This window comes from Coffea eugenioides, chromosome 1 (assembly GCF_003713205.1).
Source record: "Coffea eugenioides isolate CCC68of chromosome 1, Ceug_1.0, whole genome shotgun sequence".
Taxonomy (NCBI): Eukaryota; Viridiplantae; Streptophyta; class Magnoliopsida; order Gentianales; family Rubiaceae; genus Coffea; species Coffea eugenioides.
This window is the reverse complement of record NC_040035.1, coordinates 1,130,412-1,140,076: the sequence shown is the minus strand read 5'-3', so window position 1 is coordinate 1,140,076 and position 9,665 is coordinate 1,130,412. Positions and strand designations below refer to the sequence as shown.

Sequence of the window (9,665 nt, the reverse complement as noted above, 5' to 3'; positions counted from 1 at the left end):
ATCCATACACAAAATGGTAGAATATCTATTGATTTTTTGATATGTGTTATAATATTTGATGAATATTATTATATTATAATAAAAGTATCTAACGAAGTTTTTAAAAATTAGTATGACAGTTAAGTATAATTATTACATTAATTTTATAAAATTAATATGAATGAGCTTGTAAGATCATCATTAATTTTTTATTTAAATTATTCATGCTTGCACGAATTCATAATAAATTTTAAAAAAATAAACCATGCCAAGGCACAGGCAAACTAATGCTAGTTCAGATTAATGTTGTACATGTATAGAGTCACAAAATCGGTTTGGTGCACTAGCAAACAGAAGGGGACATCCAAAGTATTAGGACAAGTTTGACATTAATTTAAAGTGGGAGATTTGTAGAGCAATTGAGCGTAAACAAATCAGGTTGAGGAAAAATTTATATCAATTGCAATACAATCATAAAGCCTTTGACACATTCGTTAAAATAAGAAATATTTATTAATTTGAGGCAGTCTAATAGCAAACCAAGGGAAAAAAAATATGAATGATCCGTAAGGAGGAAAAATGTTATTTTACTTTAAATAAAAGTATGATTGGATAGGGGTTTAGTTGAACAAAAAAAATTAGACTAATATCGTAATTTGGTGCAGTCTAATAGCAAACCAAGGAAAAAAAAAATACTGAGTACGTGGGTTTAGTGAAGCCAAGAAATAATGTGAGCGGACCAGCTAATACAATCAATGTGCGCGGACCACATGGTACCGCCCTGTCATTTCTCTCCCGTCTTTCAACACCGCGCATGCTAAAAGCGTACTGCATGACCCTACCGCTAATACAAACAATGTGCGCGGACCAGCCAATTACCTTCTTCCTTCTTCATAAACGCAAAGAACATCTTCCTCACTTATCTCAGGTACGTTCTTACCAAAGAACAAGCATTAGATACAATTAGGAACATCCAATTCCCTATTTCTCCCATTTACATATGAGTTACTCAAAAAACCTATCAAGATGGATTTCCTCATCTACATTATCTACATACGAGAAAGTGATTGGCTGGTCCGCGCACATTGTTTGTATTAGCGATACGGTCGTGCAGTATACTTTTAGCATGTGCGGTGTTGAAAGAAAGGGAGAGAAAGACAGGGAGGTATCATGTGAGCGGCTACTAGATTGGACCGACTTTTCTTTTTTCTGGGTAGGGGAGTAATTACACAGACTATTTAAGCTAATATATGTTCTAAAAGAATTTTAACAAGCACAAGAAAATTTTCTTAAAATGCCCAATTATTTTAGTGGAATTTTTTGCACGAAAATATTTGTCTGACAATAAAATTTACACTGACAAACAAACATTCTTGTGAATTTATTGTTCAGTTTCTTGGGTAATTACGGTAGGGTGAAAGCGTTCATTGTGGTAGGTGAAGGTGTGCCTCTTACCATCAATGAGTGGTTGAAACTTGAAGAGCTACCATCGCCTTGAGTCTTGTTCAGGTGCAGAGATTTGAAAATGTACACTTCATTTATTTTCATGGAACCGCCAGTGGGCATGAAACTTGGATGCTGTTCTATTAGTTGGCACGGAAGTTGGTCGGGATTTTGACTTGACCTTCTTAATCAATGCTTCTTTGAGGCCTACACCTGTTTCTGATCAGATACGGGGCAGGGACGGTGATTCAGAAGGACCGTCCTTGCCCTGAACAGTTCCTCACAAGCTCTAATAATAGGCCCTCATGCATCCACATTGATAGAGATAAAATGCTCTTGTTTCATTTAGTGAGCATGAAAAGAAATAAAAAATAAAAACTTACTTTAGCCTAATAGATTCAGCTACTGTCAAAAACTCCGTTTTAAAAAAATCCTGCCGAAATTGATTTTGCATGACTGTCCATTAAAATTCAAAGACTAAAACCCTCCCTCCAAAAATCAATCTCTTACTTTCTATCCAAAATTTGTCAATATAACTCCATAACTTCAAAACCAGGGCAAAATAACATTCAAGAACAAGAAAGTTGCAGATGAGGAGTGCCAAAGAAGAGCCATGGAAATGTACTATCACACATCAATCATTACACTGAGGAGAAGGAAGAAGTATTTGTTGAAGGAAAAGATGTTGGAGATCTGATAGTAGAAGGTGGTAAAATTTGAGATAAAAAACACACCCAATTGCATCCACATAAAACCTTCAGTAAATTATAATGTTGCAAACCATTATTATTTGGAATAATGTTGGAATATATTATTTGGAATAATGTTGCAAACCAATGACTTAATTTCTATTTTTTTGGTGAATGGTATCCATCTATTTTACTTGTAGTCTCCATGGAAATCCTTTGAATAGTAGAAGTTAAATTAGCCATATGAGATTTTTCAAAAGGGATATCATACAGTGGAAAAAGGTTCTCCTAGATAACGCATCGTACCTGGTCCTCACAGGTTGTTGATCCGTCATAATCAAAAGACATCCATGAACAACAGCCTTAAAAGAGCTTTTCACAGCTTTTCTCTTATCTTCACTTGTCTTCATTCTTAAATTTCTGGTCTAGATCTTAGTATGAAAAGATTGCATCAAAGTCGTGTCTTCTACGCAGAAATTACGTGAATTGCTTGAATGGTATGAATACCGTGGTCCACTGCACTCATTTTCCAGTCATTGTCAGTGTTTTAGAAATCTAAACAATTCGAACCTTGAAAACCGCAGGCAAACTTTAAACTGACTCATCATCTATTTTCAGGTGGGGACGGAGGGTGTTGGTCTGTTTTTGTCTATACGGAGGACGTTAAATGCTACAAAATTTCTGGGCCATGAAATTGCTATTGACAGTATGATAACACTCAGCGTAATTGTGAGTCAGCGAGGGAAAAGACGATGATAAGCACGCACTAATAAGCAGGAATTCCCAAGCAGAATCTCTAAAATGATGCAGCAGAGGCACCTGTTTTTCTCTCGAGTGCATGATTTACAAAGCATTGGTGCCCGGTGCAAAAGGTACCATGATGGCCAAAAACTAGCCAATGGACTACATTTTAGCCTAAAACGTCCGACTTCGTCATAAAATCGTCCAAAACCTTGAACCCAAATGACAAATTCAGAAGGGGCAGCAAATTATGCCCACATTTAGTACAGAGAAAGGTGATGGTGCAGTGCCTCAAATTGTTCTAAAAGATGCATTGCAGTTCTTTCATTTTTCATGTTCTTTACAACTTGCATGTAGGATATTTTTCATTTGTGAAAAAAGAATAATTTAAATGAAAATCAATTAGTAAAAAGAGCTATTATTAGGGGATATGCAAGGACATTTGTCTACAATAACAACAATAGATCAACAAATATTAGCTACTTTTCCTAAAATCACTCCCCTGCACTAACAAAACGTTAGTCTCGTAACCATCTAGTAAAATATAATAGACTGTAGCATAAAAATCCAAAAAAAAGATTCCTCTCTTCTGATCCTCCGCAACAGAAATTGCACTTGGTTCATCAAACTTGATACAAGCTTTAACCTCTCCGGTTGGACAAAATTCATACAAGATCATTGGCTTGAAAACGGATTAATGCTACACTTTTTTCACAATGGCAGCATGGTATTTAGAGTAAGCATATATGGAAAATACAATTGTCTTATTGATTACGAGTGGACCGTACTCCTTCAGAACAATCAACATTCTAGCACGTCATATTAGTATTCCTTGTTCTCTTTGTGAATTTTCATAGAGCCATATTAGCATATTTAAAATTTATTACAATACAAATTGAAGTGACCAAGCCATTTTGCTCCTTTTACAACTAGTGTTATTCAGTCATGAAGAAAAATTGCTGACACAATTCTCTTTTTGCATCATCCTTACATCACAAGATTTAGAATGCCTGGTAAAAAAAATTCCGTATCACATCCCATTATATACCCACTAGTATATAATATACAAACTAAACCAATTTTCTTTTACAGATGTTCCCAGGAAATAACCCATCTCACCTCCATGTAAATAGAGACGACACAATCACCTGCAAATGTGATAGAAAAACTTTGACATTTGACATCGAAGAGCCATATGTTACAACTGGCTGGGCTACACTTACTGACAAACATTTTCTAGGAGAAGGAAACTTAATATTAATTTATTTATGCTTCTAGACGACAATAGCTACTACATACAAATCTTTACTCCCAATCTCATTGAAGAATTTAGAACTTGCTCATGAAAAACCTGTTCATATTCTTAGATCACATTATGTTAATTGTTAATCACAAATTTCAATAATCATATTATCTTCACAATATATTATATATCAATCACAAAAGCCATTAAATATTTAATACAAACGTTCAACAAAAACATATAAACAAAACCATTAAAATTACAAATTAAAACAAGACAAACAAGAAACAAATAATTCCATTGATCAATCATTTGATACTGCAACTTCGGATACCCACCACACAAACTTAGAGCTCAAAAACAAACACTGCCAAGTCCATCGAAAAAACAAATGATGACATTTGTTTATCATAAGATAAACAGTAACATCCTCGAAGCAACCAAAAACCTATTTACATATAATCAAGACAAAAAAATATTATATACATTGTAATTACCACTACATTTAACAAAAAAAAAATAACAAACGCAATTCTAACAAAATATTTTACAAACTTCACGCTGAATACACAATACAAAAAAAATTAATTTTCAACAAATATACACTGCTTAATTAAATGCACACAAAACAGACAAACCCGACCATAAAAATAACCACCCAAACTAAAAAAATTGAACAGAAAATAACGCAAAAACCAACACTACTTCCATTAAATTATATAAAATTTATAATGAATGATTACAATAAACAAAAATAATTCATAGACATATAAAAAAAAATACGACCGATAACCCCTAATAAGGGCACCCCGCGTCAAACGCGGGGTCTCACCACCTAGTCTTACATGTATAAAGCATGAATCGCTTATAAACAGTGGACAATGGACCGGTTATACTGTGATTGTTGTGACTTTGAGGGGCGTTTTGGTCTTTTGTCATTCGGTGGCAATGGTTCTGCTGGAATTTCATGCGGACGATTGTGGCAGTGAGCAATTCCTGCTGGTCTGTGGGCGGTGGGCGGTCAGCAATTTCCTTTGTTTTCTCTTAACTTTCTTCTTCTTCTTAGTTTTCTTTTGCGGCTTCGGAAATGACTTGAAAAGTTTTCTTTCGATTTCGAAGTAGTTCACTGTTTAATGAAGATATAACCGGTCAGTGCATTATTTTTTATACTAATGAAAAGTTGCAGTACTATGTTATAAATGGGGTCCACGAATTGTCTGCTAACAAGAGCATGTCAGAATCTTGTTGGGGCAAATTCATGGTCACGACATTTTTTTTTTCGCAAAATGATAAACTTTCTTCATAGAAAAATGCAATTTAAGAAATGGATTATAGTTTTTGAACTTTTACAATAGGCCCAACTTTTTTCTTTTGAGCATGAAAAAATGATTCAATAAATACATATTTTCTAACCTTAAACACGAGTTTATTATTTCATTTGTAGAATAGTTCCACCAGTTATTTCTTAGCATTTTATTCTAACCTATCCTTAAACACAAGTTGATTTGGAATTCACCATTTAAAGTTTCCAACTATCTCTTGATTTGAATACCTCTTTTATTAAAAAAGAAAAAGAAAAAGAGAAACTCACCTATTTTAGCACATGATTTAAGAACACAAAATAACCTATAAATTTGCAACTTATGATACAGATTACCAAAAAAAAAAATCAACAACCAAGTAAGAGAAAGAATCATCAAATAAGTAAGAATTATAAATCCAAAGAACCTAGAAAGTAGAAAAGAAAAATTATAAGCTCAATAAATTATTAGATATTGTATATATCTAAGCCATTATCTTAGTGAAAATTCAAAGAGTTTCTTCCATGCTCCTCGTACTCACCACATAAAGTGTTGCCTTCTATACAAATTATCAAAACCAAAATCATCAAAATCTCCACATGAAAAAAAACAAAGAGATAGACAGCCTAAAAAAGGGAAGAAAGAAAGAAAAATAAAAAAATATGTATATGCACCCTTGCAAGTTAAAGTTGTTCAATATTTAGAGTTCGAGACTCATTTTCAATAGATGATGTCCTATCCAAAGAACCCATTGTTGCTCCCTCCATTCTTGAACACTTTTAATCTATCAATCAAACAATCATCTGAATTGCAACAAAAAGAATAGGATCCAATATGAAATCCTAATTAGGAGAAATGGTAGTAAATATAAACCGAGGTCATGGTGGGCTAGAGTTGAATAAAAATTATGTGTCATGAATATAGACATATTAATGTAAAACAAAAAAACCACTGAATATACCAAAAAGATTAATTCAATTTTACATTGGCTTGAAAATATTTTTAAATATGTTTGAATGCTTATTCAAGTTTAGCAAACAAAAGAAAATGACAAACCCATTTTATAATTGTCTTTCTTTATTTCTTTCTTCTAAAAGATTGTTAAATGTGAAGTGCTAGCAAACAGAAATTTTCAAAAAAATGAAAATTGTCAAATTGCTTGTCTTAAAGAAGTAACGTGACTAATAAGCAAGGTTACACATTACATGTATAGCTATATACCTTTTAGTTCTACCTAATTTTAGGCATTACTTACTGATTAATGCTACATTAAGAATGTTAAATAATCATGCCTTTTAGTTCCGCCTAATTTTAGGCATTATTTACTGAGTAATACTATATTAAAAATGTAAGATAACCTGATTTCAAAGTCATGTTTATTTGTACAATTAGAAAAAAACACACACTCACACACATGGCTACTATATCTAACAAAGAAAAAAAACACACAAACATAACAGAAGAATCATGAGTCTCAACTACATATCTTACATATATAAAGCACGAATAGCTGTGAACAGTGTTTGGCGTACCCGTGATTTGTGTGAGCTTGAGGGGCGTTTAGGTCTTTTGCTGATGGGTGGCAGTGGCTCTGCTGGTATTTTGCTTTTGTCCGCTAGCTCTCTTGCATTGTAACCTTGCTCTGTCCGCGTGGCTCTTCATTTTGGTAGTCAGCAATGCTCTGTTCGCGTGGCTCTTCATTTTGGTAGTCAGCAATTACTATTAAGTTAGTGGGTGGTTGGGCGGCAGTTGGGCGGTCAGCAAATGTCTTGAAAAGCTTTCTAGAGTCTTCATTCTTTGCTTTATGTATATTTCACCTCACACGCATGTTTGGTTTCCTAAGCTCTTGTGTAATTGCAGTTGCTTTGCCTCCGATGGTGAGTAGGCAGTGGACGGTGTCTCCAGTGATCTCTGGTTTTGCAAAGTTTTCTTGAGTCTTCACTCGTTGCTTTATGTATATTTCGCCTCACACGTATGTTTGGTTTCCTAATCTCTTGTGTAATTGCAGTTGCTTTGCCTCCACTGGTGAGTAGGCAGTGGACGGTGTCCCCAGTGATCTTTGGTTTTGCAAGGTGAAATCTTCATTGTCTCACTTAGCTGATTTTCTGAGCAAGCTGATCTTCTAAAGTCTCCACTTTTTGCTTTATTTGCGCCTTTTGATGGTTTGTTGTAGATTAATGTTTTGACAATGGGTCGGAATAGAATCTTGAGTGGTGTTTTGGTCTTCTGGCACTGGATGGTAGTGGTTTTGGTGGAAATTCACTGCTGTCCGCATGCTATTATTGGATAGGAGCAATTTTGGCGGGTGTGCAATTTCGGCCTTGTTTCCTCTCTTCTTTTCTTGGCTTTCTTTACCAGGTGTCCAAGCAATTTTGGCTTTCTTCAACATTCCCCACGTGCTGTTCTCGGACGGCAACAAGTTTAGCAGTGATTTGAGGTACAATGGAACCACCACCGCTTGAAAGCTCTGCAATCTCCATTGCCCTTTCTCGTTCTTCTCTTGGCCTTCTCTGCCAGTTTTTTTCACTCATCATCTTCCTATTTAATTGTTCCCTACACCACGTCTTTCTCCATAATCTTATCTAGAAATCTACAGTAGATTCCCTCTCAATTTTTCCTACACGCACAACAAAAATGTAAACACCTTTTCCAATTAATCCCATCTCCGTAATTCCATTTTTGAATTGTTTTGCCTCTCTTTCTTCTTATTTTTTTACTTTTAAGTGTTCTAGGTTTTATCATTGCATGGGATTTCAATTTTCATGTGAATGGTTGGATTTTTTCTTGAGTTGGGGTTGACTAAATATGTCATTACAGGAAGTGGAGAAGTGGGCGACGAAGGAGGAGAGCTCCATCCATTGGCATTAGAGGGAGATTTATAGTTGCATAGGACATTGGAAACCACAAGGCTCCGATTGGAGTTCAAAGATAAATAGGCATATTGAGCCAGTCCCAAAAATCAGAGGGTAAAAGATAAAAATAAACTCCTCTACTCTAATTCTCACTTTTTTTAATGCATTTTGCAGAGCTCCCACGAATCTTCCGTAACTTTCAAATTTAATTTTCCTAACCCAGAAAAACTACTCGGGATGTAATTTGAGAACTAATCTTTCTGAAGTGGCGTTGGACGCTGAAGAGTGCTGCTGGAGGGGAATAAACAACATGATCGAGATTCGAAAGAACCGTAAAGAAGAAAGCTTGCGGAAGAAGCTTCGCGAAGGCCTGCAGAATGCATTTGCTGTTCAATCGGATACCTCTTCTGTCGAAAAAAATGTCTAAATAAATTAGAATTTATATTTTGTTCCTTTGAAGTTGTTGCTGCAGATGGCTTTAAGTAGGGTTGTGATCAAATTTAAATTTGCGATTGTGTTGTTTTTGGGCAGGATTTTCACAATTTTTTTTTACAGTTTCCTTGTGTTTGAATAGAGCTAGGGCTTGCACTTCAGCTCTTTTCTTGAAAGTATGTCAAAAAAAACACACACACATACACACACAAAAGTAATAAAAAATATACCACAGCAGAAAAAAAAAAAAAACAATCCAGGCTATCTGACGCATAGCGTCAGGGCTGAAAAACTAGTACATATATAAAGCGTCAATCGCTTATGAACAGTGCAGAATGAGCCGGTTATGCCGTTATTTTTGTGACTTTGAGGGATGTTTTGGTCTTTTGCTGATGGGTGGCGTGGTTTTGTTGGAAATTCACTCCTGTCCGCGTGGGCAAATGGTCCGGTTACTCCGTAATTTTCATGAACGCTAGGGGTGTTTGTTGGTTGCATGATTTTTCGGTGGCTTGGGGAAACCTGGGTGCAGATAGCCTCATTGAATCGGTGGATGCTCTTTGCTTTGCCTTCTCTCTCTCTCTTCCTTGCTCTCAATTTCAATCCTTGCTCTCTTCTAATTACCACTTTCTCTCCTACTCTTCTGTCCGCGTAGGCCTCTTGGATGGGAACATTTTGGCGGTCAGCAATTTCCTCTCATTCTGTTCTTGGTTCTGTTCATTCTGTTTTTGGCAAAAGGATAAACTTTCTTTAAAAAAAAATGCAATTTAAGAAATGGATTATAGTTTTTGAACTTTTACAGTAGGTCCAATTTTTTTTCTTTTGAGCATGAAAAAAATGATTCAATAAATACAAATTATCAATATCAAAATCATCAAAATCTCCAAAAAAAGAAGAAGATATAGACAGCCTAAAAAAGGGAAGAAAAAAAGAAAAATAAGAAAACATGTATATTCACCATTGCAAGTTAAACTTGTTTAATATTGAG

At 35.0% G+C, this 9,665-nt stretch overlaps 1 long non-coding RNA gene across 2 annotated transcripts; it reads left to right on the top strand.

The window, feature by feature from the left end:
- Positions 1-7,161: 7,161 nt before the first annotated feature.
- On the top strand, positions 7,162-8,798 carry LOC113782532. Of its 2 annotated transcripts, XR_003469809.1 has the most exons (4): positions 7,162-7,273; positions 7,405-7,833; positions 8,214-8,362; positions 8,472-8,798. It is a non-coding gene; the product is annotated as an uncharacterized LOC113782532 (long non-coding RNA). The 2 variants fall into 2 exon arrangements; XR_003469808.1 differs by having other exon boundaries at positions 7,162-7,833.
- The last annotated feature ends 867 nt before the right edge of the window (positions 8,799-9,665 follow it).